Here is a 15,945-nt window from a genome sequence, read left to right as displayed (position 1 = left end):
ACATACCAACAGGAATAGCAAGTAGATTTATCAGCCATTTGCAAAGATATATCAGTAGGTATCAACTTATCTAAGTAAAGTTTCTTATAAAGAGAAAAAGGCATAACACTAACACCGGCTCCCAAGTCACATAGAGCGAGTTTTAACATAATTATTCTTAATAGAACAAGGAATAGTAGGTATACCGGGTCGCCCAACTTCTTTGGAACTTTGCCATTGAAAGAGTAATTAGCAAGCATAGTGGAAATTTCCTCATTGGGGATTTTCCTTTTGTTAGTAACAATATCTTTCATATACTTTGAATAAGGAGGCAATTTAATAGCATCGATCAAAGGGATTTGCAAGAATAAAGGTTTCATCCAATCACAAAATTTATTATAGTGTTCTTCTTCCTTTGATTTTAGTTTCTTAGCAGGAAAAGGCATTTGCTTTTGCACCCAAGGTTCCCTTTCATTACCATGTTTCTTAGCAATAAAATCTTCTTTAGTATACTTTTTATTTTTATCTTGCTTTTCAGGTTCATCTTCAACCTCTTCTTTATCAGAAACATCATTCTTATCATTACCATTATTATTATCATGTTTATTACCACTTTCAATTTCAGCATCAGAAATAGAAATACTATTGGGATCATTAACAGGTTCAGAGGATTCTACAACATTTTTATGTTTCTTCTTCTTTTTCTTAGAAGGAGCTCTAGGTTCAATGTGTTGCGAATCTTGTTCAATTCTTTTGGGATGCCCTTCAGGATATAGAGGATCCTGGGTAGAGACACCACCTCTAGTTGTTACTTCATAAGCATGTTTCTCTTTAGAATTATTTTGTAATAAGTCATTTTGCACTTTAGTGAGTTGATCAATTTGAGTTTGAACCATTTGAAAATGTTTAACAAGCATCTTAACATCATTGGAGGTTCTCTCCACAATATCATGCAAATTGCTAATAGCTTGAGAATTTTCCATTAGATGATTTTCTACTCTCATATTAAAATTTTCTTGCTTAACAATATAATTATCAAACTCATCTAAGCATTGCGCAGGAGGTTTTGAATACGGAATATCTTCCCTAGTAAAGCGCTGAAGGGAGTTTACCTCAATCATGGATGAAGGGGGAATTATCTCACATATATCTTCTATGGGAGGTAGATTCTTCACATCTTCGGATTTAATACCTTTCTCCTTGAGAGACTTCTTGGCTTCCCTCATATCTTCATCATTCAATTTAATTAAACCCCTCTTCTTCAATATTGGCGTTGGAATTGGTTCGAGCGTAGTCCAATCATCATGATTCCGACCTATTTTAGCCAATAGTTCTTCGAACTTCGTCCGGAGTTCTTTTCCTGAAAACACAACCAAGACAACTATCCAAATATGCCCTAGACTCAATGGTTAGTCCACTATAAAATATATCAAGTAGATCATTCTTTTCTAAATCATGTCCAGGTCGAGCTCGATAAGAGAACAAAATCTTGCCCAAGCCTCGGGCAATTTCTCTTCATCTCCCTGGTCAAATCTATAAATTCTCTGTAAAGCAACATGTTGAGCACTAGCAGGAAAGTATTTTCGAAAGAAAACATCACGCAAATCAGTTGGATTTTTAATAGAACCAGGAGGCAAATTATTATACCAAGTTTTAGCATCATCCTTTAATGATAAAGGAAAAAAATTAGCGACAAAGTAAGTACGCATCTTGATATCATCGGAAAACAAGCTACTCATAGAAGAAAGTTCAATCATGTGTTCTACAGCACTTTCTTTTTCAGTACCACAAAAGGGTGCTTTCTCTACAATAGCTATATGAGATAGATCAAGAGAAAAATCATAATCTTTATCCTTAATGCATATAGGAGATGTGGCAAATTTAGGATCGGGAGATAACTTATGTCTAACAGTATATTGTGTGAGAAACTTTTTAATTTTACTTGCATCAGCAGTAGCATTGCATCTATTAATAAGATCATCATTAAGCTCCACATAATCTTCATCAGGATCATCACTAGAATAATCAAGTTCAGGTGAACTAACAGGTGTAGTAGCATCAGGAGTTTCAGCATTTTCAATTTGTCTAGACCTAGCAATTGTAGCATCTAGAAAGGATCCCAATGAACCACTATCATCAAGCACAGCAGAAATATTCTTTACTATTATATTGGAGTTGGTCGTAGGTCATACAACGCGTTTGGTGAAGGAGATTAAGAAGATCCGCACCGTCTAAAATTTCACCAATGGATCCGATCTTTGGATTGTCAAAATTGGCCGTATGCAGTCCCATCTTCCGCCCCGCAGGAGCCAATCTCGCCGTGATTGATGCGTCACGCAATCCAGGGAGGTCCTCACGCGGCTTCCCTCTTCCCTCGCACGCTCTCTCCTCCCTCACATCTCATCGCCATGGCTTGCCGCCGCCATTCTCCTTGGAGGGCCTCGCGCAACTGCATCGAGTGATCACCTCTGGTTGGACGCTCCCACCGGTGGACATCGCCGAGATCGGAAGCGCCGCCATGGAGCTCGGCGGCGCCGCCGCTCTTCCGTGTTGCGGCCCACGATCTGAAGCGCCGGCCTCCGCAGCCGAGTCCATGAAGCTCGGTGGAGCCATCGCATCTCTCGGTCTCCTCTGCTTTAGGTGGGCTATTATTATTTCTATCACCGATCAAACGGCTTGGCAACGGCCTGGTGCTGCGTGCGGCCGGAGTATACAGGCATGAGGGCGACCCTGAGGAAGCACAGTCCCAAGGACGCCCTTGCTTGAACTTGTGAGACGGCCAATGGTGGTTCAACCGAGACGCCTCTCATTCTTTCATCTGATCTCCTTCTGATTTTTTTTGCAGTACGTTGCAGCGGTTTGAGGCAAGAGGAGGGCCGGCGACCGGAATAGGAGCAGTACCCCAGAACTCCAAGCGGCCAGAGATTCGCCTCTCATAATCACTCATGTAAGATGATATGTTCATACCTGTCAATTTAGTGTGTGTGAAGAATGTCAGCTGAACTGGCAAAAATATCAAGCAACCCTATAAACCACTGAACCCCCTCTTTCCGGATAGCAGATGTAAACTCGTGTCCTTTTCCCTGACATAATTTACATATCATTCATCCGTGTTTTTGTATTTTGAATAGGCTCAAATGAACCATCTCATTTATTGAGCATGTAAATTAGACTGATGCATGCTTTTGAATAGATATTGCACCTGAAGCAGTCTTAAACGTACACTACAGTCTTTTTTAAGTTATAAATTGTCATGATAAATTTCGAAGTTAGAGTAATGAGGATGTTGACCACAAATTAGATTCGGTAAAAATGATGTGATGCAGTTAAACTGAGGCATGAAGGAGACATCACTAGACTGTAAGTTCCCTAAATGGCATTGTAAATCATAAAGGAGATCCTAACTGTTGTTGTTTTATTCATGGCTTTGGAGTTTGGACTCAAATTATGTTACCTACGAAAACTAAGAGCATGTATTTGTCTGTTTAGCAGGTAACATATAGAAAAAAATGTGTGCTCCTAGAGAATTCTCCTCATAAAATTGTTTATTATCACTGATTTAGTACATTTTCCTATTTTTTCTGTGCTGAAACAACAAAATTTTAATTTACATTTCCCTACTTTTTCTTTGCTGAAACATAAATGTTTTAATTTATTGAGAGTTTGAGACATGCTACTGCAGGTTAAGGAACAAGATGATATCAAAACATTCTTGGAAAGCAACACAAAAGTAAATCCTGACCAGCGGAGTGACCTGAACTCTCATACCAGCAAACTGGATGAGATATCCTCCACACTTCCGGTTTTCAAGCAAGTGCAAACAGATTTGAGGCAACTGAAGGTTTAGATCTTCAGAATCTTTACAAACAAGATGGAGGTACTGTTGCTATGATCATGTGCGTATGCACTTTCTTCATCATTCTTTCTATCAAATGAACTTATGATCTGTTAGATAAAATATATGATCATTAAATTTATGAAAATTCTAATATTTTTGATCAAAAGTTGCTCTCAGCTTTCCTCTATCTGAAAGAAATATGTTCAAAATCAAATGATCATATTTTTTTTCCGTTTTCTGGTGATCAAACCATGGTTCTATGCACTGGGGGTATCATAGGTCAGCAAATGCTGATACTAAACCTTCTATTGGCAATTTTTCCCTTATAATTTTTTTAGGAATTTTTGTGTGATGCTCCATTAGTAGGCTTCACTAATGATACATTGGATTAGTTAGTAGAGTATGGAGGACTGTGTGGAGGACTGTATGAGCTACATAAATTAGAAAGAGTGTAGGGCAAATGGTGTATTTTGTGTCAGGTGATTAGCAAAAGGGTGTCAGGGCAGGCTACAAGCAATTTCCATTTGGATATTTGATTATGGTACCAAAACTAGGATCTCATGCTATTGTTTTAAATATTTTGGAATATTATGAATGAAGTTACCCGAGCGATATTTAGCTAATGATAAAAATCTGACTACTTTTAGGCAACCTGTTGGTTGTTACTGAATAGTTGCTTTGCAAGCAGTCCATGATCACATTTTTTATTAGATTATAGTGATCCTCGATTTGATTTGCATCAGGCTATTATTCCAGGAAACGGTGTGCATTTTATAATTTTTGTAACTGGCCCACGATTGATGAAAGAATTTTACTTGTATAAGTTTCCTTAAAGTTTACTTGATTGGTGAAGTATGTTATTGCAACTTTTTGTGAACCCTGCCCACTGTTCTATTTTTCACATAGAGAGAATGAGGTTATCACTATTGCCCTGAACCATGAAATTTTATATTAATCACATATGATGTAACTAGATTACAGAGAGTGGTATTTAGCTGTAGGACTGCAGAGAGGTAGTTGTTTCACCCGAAATAGAATAAAGAACAATCAAAGGTTGTTTCTTCTATAAAATGGAAATACATGAAGAACACATATATTTTTTAGAATGGAGATGGTTCAGTTTAACAATTTTATTCATTAGGATGAGCACATATTATATTCTTGCAAGAGCTACTACATAATCTCGTATCATCAATCCATGGCAGGTTTACCTGCACTCCTTTACTGACTGTTGTGCTTTGGTATTTTCATTGAACCAAATTGCAGTAAAATTATCGAGCTTGTTGATGGAAAACCAACTCCACTGAAGTCTCCCGAAGTATGTGTCGATGTATACACACGCTTGATTTATGTTTTAACATTTGGCTGCTGAAAAAGAAGTTCCTTACTTAAATTGTTGTTTTAGTGAAGTTCCTTTTAGTCTTCCTTTTCAATTGACGTAGCCCCATGAATCAAAATGAAATTTGCAGGGAATGTGATGTTTGTACCATGTATTCACAGCTTGGCGAGGGACTTCTTTAGGTGGTGCACATTATTCATTAGCTATTCTATTGTTAAGATTGGTACAAGGGACTTCTTTAGGTGATGCAGTGTGCAGTGCAAGAAGAAAAGAGACTGCACACAATAACAAGCTATGGTATCTCTTTAAATAGTGCACACTTTAGTTGCTTGGTGAGGGGGTATTGAGACATTGTGGGGTAGTATGATATTAGTGGTTTGGTTTTCGCAAAAAAAAAGTATGATATTAGTGGTTTGGAACCTGAAACCAATGTGAATTTTTGTATAACTTGACATCAACTTCTACATTTTAAAAACTTGTAACTACTTTTACATAATCCGGGCGGTTTAGAGTTATGCAATACTTTCTGGTTTCTGAATGTGTTCCTCTATCGTTGTAACTTGCAAGTTACTTTAGGGGTACCGAAGACCCTGCACTTTGCGAGATTGTAGCGAATTCATAGGCATAATAGTATGGTGTGCAACTTGGGGGATTAGTTGGAGCCAATGACACTTGATATAGAGGAGATTGATAATCAACAAGTTTTTGAGACACAATGAAGTATTGTCGGAGTATAAGGGCATTTTCATGATGCATCTATGATATAAATTAGGTAACTTTTGGTGGCAATGTACACACACTCAATTTTATACTTCCTCTATTCCTAAAAGAGCTTATCAACTTTGTCTAGATACGGAGGTATAGAGTCTAGATATGGAGGTATAAAGATATTTTTAGTTATGCATACATCTGTATCTAGAAAAAGTTGAGCAATTTCTTTTTGAGACGGAGGGAGTACCAGATGTTGACAAGTGCTGCGAGAATAGAATCAAACACGCCTGCGGGTGTCGTGACCCTCTTGAGGGCTTCGTTGTGGCTATCCTCTCCATATTAGGCCTCCGGGTGAAAACCCTAGACCTTGGTGGTCTTGGCAATGGCAGCGCATTTGACATCGTTACCTCCTTGCGAGTGTTGTTGAGGAGTCGAGGTCTCTCTCGTATCTCGGCGTCTTTGATGGCAAGCTCGGTGCTTCTTAGTTTTTCTTTTTTTATCTCTGATAAGTTTGTAAGAGGAATTCCTCATCGCTTTGTATTGGTTTGGCCGTTTGGTTTTATTTATAAAGTGGGGCGAAAGCCTATTTTGAGGAACAATGACCATCCACTTCAAAACATTCAATCGTTGTGTTCAAATAAAAAAAAGTTTGTCTTTTCAAATATTTGGATATAATCTCGTGTCTTCACAAGGAACTTAATTTTGATTGTGTCTCTTGTTGATTCCAGGTTGGTGACGTCCTCAGATTCTTCCGTGTGGTGTTTTTTGGGATCCATGTCTAGAACGGAGGAAACATCTAGCAGTCAGACAAGAAGAAGTTCATGGCTTTTCTTACCTTCGATGTTCATAAGTGTACCTGCAGTCTCCCATATTCATTGAACTGCTCTTATCATCTTAACCGATATGGGAACCGTCCCACTGACCATCTATCATTCAGGTCCTTATCATCGAGGTAGAAGTTTGTATGTACATTACAGGGTTGTTATCTGGGGATTTTAATTTTTTGCATATGATGCTCAATTTACACGTTTAAATTGGATCGAGGAGAGGAGATTTCAGAATTTGTTTACTCTTTTGCTTATTTCTCTACTTCTACGTGCATTTTGTTTACTCTTTTGCTTATTTCTCTACTTCTACGTGCATGTGATGGGCTTGGTTGATATTTTACGAGAAAAATTGGTTGATCTTTCAGACAATATGCCTTTTAATCAAGCAAAATATGCTCAGTCATTGTACCGTGAAACAGAATCAAATTTGGGATCAAAGAAGTAGCTATAACTGGCATGGTTATACTTCTTGAGAAAATATTATAAGTTAATTCTTCTTTTATTTCTAACTAGATCTAATGAGCCTTATTAATGTAATAGATAGCTTTGCCCCTTGAGAAAATGGGATGAACGGGCTCCCTGTTGGATGTTCTATGTGGAAACCTATCCTGATCTTGAAGTGAAAATGCCTTGGGAGTCTACATGGGGCACTACAATGAAGACTACCAGTGGCGAAGAATCTTCTGAGGTATGAAATGGCATTTGTCATCATTCATATAATTGTTCATGTAGTTAAAACTAAATAAAATATTTTGATCAGCTAACGTGAGCTCGGTTTCGATTTACATCCCGCAAATTTCAGAATTTCGTAGGATACATATTTGGAATATGATGCTTTTCTAAGAAGTCATACTATATTTTATAATATGATGCTAACTCTTTGTGGAATGTGTACTTGATTTGGTGGTATAGAGATGGTATAGAGTAGGTTGCTTGGCTAACAAAGAGTTTAGCATATAAAAATCTTAGTGCTTAGAATAAAGTGCTTTATTGGAAGTCTGTAAGCATATTTGGTACTAATTAATGGCAGTTGCAGAAGTGTTACATAATGATATAGTGCAATTCATTTTCATATAGATCCTGGGCTTATGTACTTGCTAAATTGTGTGGAGCTTTTTCATGGATGCCTCTACATATTCTATGTTTGATTGGTAATAGCACACTTTTCTAACAGAAATAAAGAATTTCAATAACTTCCATTTTGTCTGTGATAAAGCGCATTAGATTAAACTGCAGCTTTATTACAGGTAAGGATGCATGTATTTAGTTACTGTTCAGTTTCAGATTGTCAATGTGGAGGGATATGTGGTCGTCAATGTGGAGAACTAGGGGTGCTCGCGTGGTCATAAACTCGCCTTTCGATACGCCAACCAGCATTGTGACAGATTGAGGGCCGGCCATCCATGCATCAGGCAAAGCCTTGGAACACAAGCACAATTATCCTCAAGGATTTTATGTGTGCTTTTGAGACCCTTTGTTTTATTTTCAGACTATTGTCCACGACCATGCTTTGTACCACTGATGCACCCATTCTATCTAACTATGTACAGGCCATGAAATTGGGCTGGTTCTGTTGTATTTAATGCTAAAGGATTTTGGCCTATGGGTGATGGAACATGGCATTGGTCAATTCGTGGAACATTGCCTATGTCCAGGGTGAATATTTTGTGGCCAGCACCTAAATTGTATGGATTTTCCCTATGGTTATTCCATCATGATTATTCTTTGTACCACTCATAATCACATTTTATCTAATTATGTTGGTGACATGAAATGTGGCTCGTTCTTTGGAATGATAGGCAGTTGAATTCACTGATGAAGGACTTTGGGCTATTTGGAGCATCGCGTATGATGGTATCATAAAAATAGAAACTCCCCGGGACTACATTTGGTATTTTGAACAGTAATAATTGGAATGTATTACTTTCTTACAACTAGAGAGAATGTATTCTCATGCACAAATAAATATAGGTCTGATTAAGCACCATGTTAGTCATCTTGTCTGAAAAGAGAAAAACCCGTGGGTGTACATCAGCAAGTTTTTATTTGTAAACGGTAGAGATTGAACCATTTTGCTAAAGTGATCTTTGAATCCACCAGTTGGTGATCGAGTGGCTTTTTTAACAAATTTTCAGATTTCCACCATAGGTACGCTCATAAAACTTAGGGATCCGTAGCAACGCACGGGCATTCAACTAGTATCAATATTATGAGAGTTTTCAGATTCAGCAGAAGTACCAGCAAGTGAAGCATGTAGTGGTGAAACAAGTTTATCAATCACAGATGGTGAATCAAGAGCAGCAGAGGTACTCAGAGTTGTACCTTTTCTTGTAGTGGATGGTAATATGGCGACTCTAGGATCGCGAGTTTTACCCATGATGGAGAATTTGCAGCGAACAATATCAATCCAAGTGAACTTCCAAATAAAGCTATGCTCCCCGGCAACGGCGCCAGAAAACAGTCTTGATAACCCACAAGTATAGGGGATCGTAGCAGTCTTCGCGGGTAGTAAAACCCAATTTATTGATTCGACACAAGGGGAGACAAAGAATACTTGAAAGCCTTAACAGCGGAGTTGTCAATTCAGCTGCACCTGGAAACAGACTTGTTCGCAAGAGTTTATCAGTAGTAACAGTTTTATAGCAGTAGCAGTAGTGAAATAACAGCAGCAGAGTAACAGAGACAGCAGTAGTGATTATAGTAAACAGCAGGATTAAAATACTGTAGGCACGGGGATGGATAACGGGCGTTGCATGGATGAGAGAAACTCATGTAACAATCAAGCAGGGCATTTGCAGATAATAATAAAACGGTGTCTAAGTACAAAGCAATCAATAGGCATGTGTTCCAATTATAGTCGTACGTGCTCGCAATGAGAAACTTGCACAACATCTTTTGTCCTACCAGCCGGTGGCAGCCGGGCCTCAAGGGAATCTACTGGATATTAAGGTACTCCTTTTAATAGAGTACCGGAGCAAAGCATTAACACTCCGTGAACACATGTGATCCTCACATCACTACCATCCCCTCCGGTTGTCCCGATTTGTCACTTCGGGGCCATTGGTTCCGGACAGCGACATGTGTATACAACTTGCAGGTAAGACCATAAACAATGAATATCATGATGAAATAATAACATGTTTAGATCTGAGATCATGGCACTCGGGCCCTAGTGACAAGCATTAAGCATAACAAGTTGCAACAATATCATCTAAGTACCAATTACGGGCACTAGGCACTATGCCCTAACAATCTTACACTATTACATGACCAATCTCATCCAATCCCTACCATCCCCTTCAGCCTACAGCGGGGGAATTACTCACACATGGATGGGGGAAACATGGCTGGTTGATGAAGAGGCGTCGGTGGTGATGATGGCGATGATCTCCTCCAATTCCCCGTCCCGGCGGAGTGCCAGAACGGAGACTTCTGGCTCCCGAGACGGAGTTTCGCGATGTGGCGGCGTTCTGGAGGGTTTCTGGCGACTTCGACTTCTGCCCGTGCGTTTTTAGGTCGAGGGCGATAAGTAGTCTGAAGGAGGGCGTCGGAGGCCGGCCGAGGGGGCCACACGCTAGGGCCGCGCGCCCTCCTCCTAGGCTGCGCCGCCCTAGGGTGTGGGGCCCTCGGGCCTCCACCTGACTTGCCCTTCTGGCTCCGTGAGTGTTCTGGGAAAATAGGGCCTTCTGTATAAATTCCGAGGTTTTTCCTGAAAGTTGGATTTCTGCACAAAAACGAGACACCGAATCGGTTCGCTGGAAACGGCGTTAGTCCGTGTTAGTTGCATCCAAAATACACAAATTAGAGGCAAAACAATAGCAAAAGTGTTCGGGAAAGTAGATACGTTTTGGACGTATCAATTATCCGACCCTGAATAATCTGGCCTTTTTGCAATAATCTGACCAATAATTAGGCCAAATATTCTAAGGGGGTGGGTGTATTGAGAGCACCACCCTTAAGTCCTTAGCCGATTTTGCGAGGGGTCGGATATTTGGCAATCATCCGACCCCGGATTATCCGGCTTTTTGAATAATCTGGCCAATAATTCGAGGGGGGTATACTGATCCGAAATCCTTTAGGTCCTTAGCCATTTTCCGGCGGCCGGATATTTTGCAATAATCTGCCTTGGATTATTTGGCCTGGGAAATTTCCAAGCACCTCCTTTTTAGCATATATTGATCAAATATATATAGGGTTCGATTCTTATGAGCTTAAACATCCTGCACCACTTATCACATATTAAATCATCGCTAATGTTTCCACCGAACACACAAAATCGTAATGGTGGAGAGATGTTCTTTCAATATCTCCCTTTTTTGTGTTACATGAAAACACAATGATTTGCAATAAAATTCCAAGCATATACATAGATACATGTTGCAAAAAGATGGAGGCACGCCCCCTAGATGTGTGCATATAAGTTATTTTCTTTTGAATGCAAATGCACACAACAAAGGTTCAAGTGGCCTCATATTTTAAGATAAGCAACATCTACAACACAAGAGGTATGATACATATACATATAGAATTGAGACTCGAGTTAGCGATCATACCCATATGGTAATATAGAATACCGAATTCCATGACACTTATACCATACAATAATAGTCTCAACCATAGGAAATACCGAAATCCCAATGTCTCACATACCTTACACATTTAAATGAGTAATCAAACCAAACATGACAAATAAGCACATATTTAGTGGAAATAAAGTACACAAGCATAAGGAGATCGAATGAAGAGCAAGCTTGTGAAACCTAATAGAACTACTTCTCCCCCTTTGGCATCGAAACGCAAATAAGGGAAAAAGAGTGATGCTACACGTCCCAGGGAGACTACTCCGAGTATGCGGTGCCCTCAGAGCCATCACTCTCATACTCTTCATCGTTGTCAGCTGGTGGTGGAGAGGGACGAGAAGTGCTAGTCCTCAGAAGATGCTGCTCAATCTAAGGCCAGTTGACAAGATAGGTGTTCCAGTTTCTGTAAGTTGTGTGAGGTGTAGGCACATGAGGAGGACCTTGCTTTCCACTGAGCTTGTGAAGAATGAGATGTTGATTGTACCTAATGTCGGCACGCTCACGGCTGGCATGGTACTGCTCCCTATGAATATCAACCTTCATGCATGTGGTGACCCAACATACCACTACATGGTGTAGTATGGAAGTCGTTGACATAACACCAATGGAACACCGTTCCACTAGTATTACATCTCTTAGAGTGGTACAGCCGAAACATATGCGGGTCCAAGGCATGTCTATAGACTTACACACAGACTCTTTACAGAAGATCAGCACAGCCTCCTACTTTACAATGAGGTAAAACTGCAAATAAACTCCAGAAGAACAACTCGTGGACTAAACTTATTACTAGCTCTACCTAAAGAGGTTCTAGACCTACTATAGAAACTATGATTGAACTCTAGCTAATTAGGTGCTAGGATTGGGGAGCTAGTTCCCTTCTACCGCTAATCTAGATTTTCTCCATGGTGAATGTGGTGTTTGACTCCTCGGGCAGTATCATGTCCCTTATATTAGTTGACTCCTCTGTCTTCGAGTTGCTGTAGATCTTCCTTTAAAGCCTTCAGATCTAAGCAGGAAATTAAAAGAGGGATGAGTATGAGCATACTCAACAAGCAGTTCATTATAGGAAAGAGGTGTTTAATGCACTAGCTACAACCATGGACCAGAAAGTGGCATGAGCAAGCGATGAACTTGCCTTTCTTGACTGCAAGATTATGCAGTCAAGGACTTCGATACAGGATAACTCCAAATTCTAAAATAGCATCATCGTCCGGTAAGGATAATGTTTAAAAGATTGGCAAATATGATATAATGCATAAGTATGAGATGCAATCGCTCTAAGCGTAACCTAACCCCGATTATTTAGGATTAGTGAGTTGGAATGATTGGTTCAAGGTGTGTTGCACTTTTAGAGATGGTTCACAAACAAGGTTTTTATTAAGGTTTGATTAACTGGTAGCATAAACAGATAGTGTGATACATCACAACAATAACATTATTAGCACACAACAATATCATTTGGTATATTCCTAACATGTAATGAATAGTTGTTAGTTTTAGTACTATATGACATGGTGAATGATTACTTATCATATACTTAAATAGAATAACTTTTGAAGAACATGTTCCTTAATAAAGAACAAGTATTATAATTAGGGTTGTGGAGTTCTATGGTTTACTATGATTTTTAAATTAGTTTCTTGGGTAAGGATTAGATGGATCACAACAAAGTTGGATTCATCAATATCTTAGAGCTTGTATGGTTTTACTTAAGCATAAGCATCTTAAGAAATTGATTATAAATGGTTGCTACCATGGTTGTACTGGTGATAGATAGCTATGGTCTATAGGTCATATTAGACACGGTTGATGAATATTATGTATTTACTTCAAAATAATAACTTTTGAAGAACATATTACTTAAGTAATAAAAAGTATTTAAATTATGGATTGTGGTGCCTAGGGTTTGCTATTGGATCCCCTAAGTAAGGAATAGTTGGTCCCTAAACAAGATGGTTCATAATTCTTTGGTATTTGCAGGGTTTAGTTGGGGTATGGTTATGTGATGCAAAATATTGGACATGGTTGCTATTAGAGTTCATCACAATGGTGTGATACTAAATATGGATAACTAAGGATGATGGTCTTGGTAATAGGAACTAGGGTTTATGTTTATTAGATCCTACTTGATCATTTAAGTTTTATTGATATGGATATATGGGATACCAATTTATTAGTGATAGGGCTTCTATATTTTATGTGGACATGGGCATGCATTTAGTTGCTAATTATGGATCTATAAACCAAAATAAAGTAACATGATCACATTTTATAACCCAGGGTTTAGGTTTAAAAGCAATTTAGGGTTCACATAAAATAATAGAGTTAGGGTTCTTGATTGGATTTAGGGTTTTAGAGTTCTCACATGAAATGATAAGATTATGGTTTTATTCAATATGGAATTAGGGTTTCCTATTTGTCAAATAGTTCTTAAGTTAATAATTTGATTATAAATTTGAGGTTATTAGTAACTTTGAAATAAAATTAATAGTGTTCTTAGCATTTTATTATTTTTAGAAGATTAATAATTAAGTTAAATTTTATTTAGATTTAAATCCCTCTCATAAGGGTTTAATAAGATAATAATAAAGGAAAAATTAGTTTTAATGTTTTCCTTATTTACTTAATGGTTTTTATTTATTTTAGAAAGTTTTCCTAATTATTGAATTTAGGATAAAAGAAAAAGCTTAATTAATTATGGTTAAACAATTAAGTTTTTATTTAAAATAAATTTCTATATTATATTTTTATTGGATAGAGTTTATTTTTATGAGCATTTTGACATCTTATTTATATTTTTATGAATTGAAATTAAGTTTATTTATTCTTGCAAAGTTTCAGCAATTAATGGAATTTGACTTTAAAGCCGAAATACTAAACCTACCCGGGCTAATATACACACAGTCACAGATAAGTGGGCCTAGTTCCACGTCAGTTGCCTCACGGGCGTGGACTAATCCCAAATCGACGACATGGCAATGGAGCTTCCGGCCGACCGCCAGTTGCCGCCGATGACGGCGTTCTCGGGTTCCCGTGGGGTTGTGCGGGTGCTCGTTGGAACCGGTACAGCGAGGCAAATCTAGTAGTGGTGGCACCGCTTCCTAATGGTCGCTAGAGCTAACTCGACGGCTGATACGTCTCCGACGTATCGATAATTTCTTATGATCCATGCCATATTATTGATGATACCTACATGTTTTATGCACACTTTATGTCATATTCGTGCATTTTCTGGAACTAACCTATTAACAAGATGCCGAAGTGCCGATTCTGTTTTCCGTCGTTTTTGGTTTCGAAATCCTAGTAACGAAATATTCTCGGAATTGGACGAAATCAAGTCCCAGGGTCCTATTTTGCCACGAACCTTCCAGAAGACCGAAATGGATACGAAGTGGGGCGACGAGGCGCCGCCACCATAGGGCCGCGCGGCCAAGGGGGGGCCCGCGCCGCCCTATGGTGTGGGCCCCTGATGACCCACAAGTATAGGGGATCGCAACAGTCTTCGCGGGAAGTAAAACCCAAATTTATTGATTCGACACAAGGGGAGGTAAAGAATACTTATAAGCCTTAACAACCGAGTTGTCAATTCAGCTGCACCTGGAACAGCACTAGCAACAGGGGTGATGTGAAAGTAGCAAGTGATATGAGAGCAATAGTAACGAGAATACGAGCAGCAGTAATAGTAATATGAGAGCAATGGCACCGGAAAACAGCTTGACATGTAGAACGAGTATATGATGATGAAAGATGGACCGGGGTTCCCAGCTATCTACACTAGTGGTAACTCTCCAATAACAAGTGTTGGGTGAACAAATTACAGTCGGGCAATTGATAGGATTGAAATAGCATTAAGACGGAATATCAAGATCATTAATCATGTAGGCATGTTTTCCAATAATAGTCGTACGTGCTCGCAATGAGAAACTTGCACAACATCTTTTGTCCTACCAGCACGGTGGCAGCCGGGCCTCAAGGGAAACTACTCGGATATTAAGGTACTCCTTTTAATAGAGCACCGGAGCAAAGCATTAACACTCCGTGAAAACATGTGTCCCTCACATCACCGCCATCCCCTCCGGTTGTCCCGATTTCGTCACTTCGGGCCTTTGGTTCCGGACAGTGACATGTGCATACAACTTGTAGATACAATCTAAGCAATAAGTATAAAGCTCAAATCTAAGATCATGCCACTCGGGCCCTAGTGACAAGCATTAAGCATAACAAGATTGCAGCAGCAATAACTTCATAAACTTTGTAGATAGACAATCATAATGTAACAATCCATCGGATCCCGACAAACACAACACCGATTACATCGATGAATCTCAATCATGTAAGGCAGCTCATGAGATCATTGTATTGAAGTACATGGGGGAGAGAATACCAACTAGCTACAGCTAGAACCCGTAGTCCATGGGGGAACTACTCACGGAGCATGATGGAGGCGATGGCGTTGATGGAGATGGCTTCCGGGGCACTTCCCCGTCCCGAGCAGGTTCCGGGACGAGACTTCGTCCCCCGAATTGGAGTTTCGCGATGGTGGCGGCGACCCCGGAGTCTTTCTGGAGTTTCGTCAATTGGTACGGTGTTTTTAGGTCGAAAGGGATTTTATAGGCGAAGAGGCGGCGCAGGGGGCACCTGGGGGCGCCACACCACAGGCCGGCGCGG

At 39.4% G+C, this 15,945-nt stretch overlaps 1 long non-coding RNA gene across 6 annotated transcripts; it reads left to right on the top strand.

Moving 5' to 3' along the window:
* The first annotated feature begins 2,320 nt into the window (after window positions 1–2,320).
* Window positions 2,321–8,468, top strand: LOC124647287. 6 transcript variants are annotated; one of them, XR_006986412.1, is made up of 6 exons: window positions 2,321–2,619; window positions 2,825–2,926; window positions 3,662–3,856; window positions 5,084–5,135; window positions 5,287–6,819; window positions 7,235–8,468. It is a non-coding gene; the product is annotated as an uncharacterized LOC124647287 (long non-coding RNA). The 6 variants fall into 6 exon arrangements; XR_006986416.1 differs by having other exon boundaries at window positions 5,084–5,453; window positions 6,596–6,819; XR_006986414.1 differs by having other exon boundaries at window positions 5,084–6,819; window positions 7,235–7,382; window positions 7,942–8,468.
* The last annotated feature ends 7,477 nt before the right edge of the window (window positions 8,469–15,945 follow it).

This window comes from Lolium rigidum, chromosome 4, assembly GCF_022539505.1.
Source record: "Lolium rigidum isolate FL_2022 chromosome 4, APGP_CSIRO_Lrig_0.1, whole genome shotgun sequence".
NCBI lineage: Eukaryota > Viridiplantae > Streptophyta > Magnoliopsida > Poales > Poaceae > Lolium > Lolium rigidum.
Note: the sequence above shows the minus strand (reverse complement) of the source record. Positions and strands in the feature narration are given on the sequence as shown.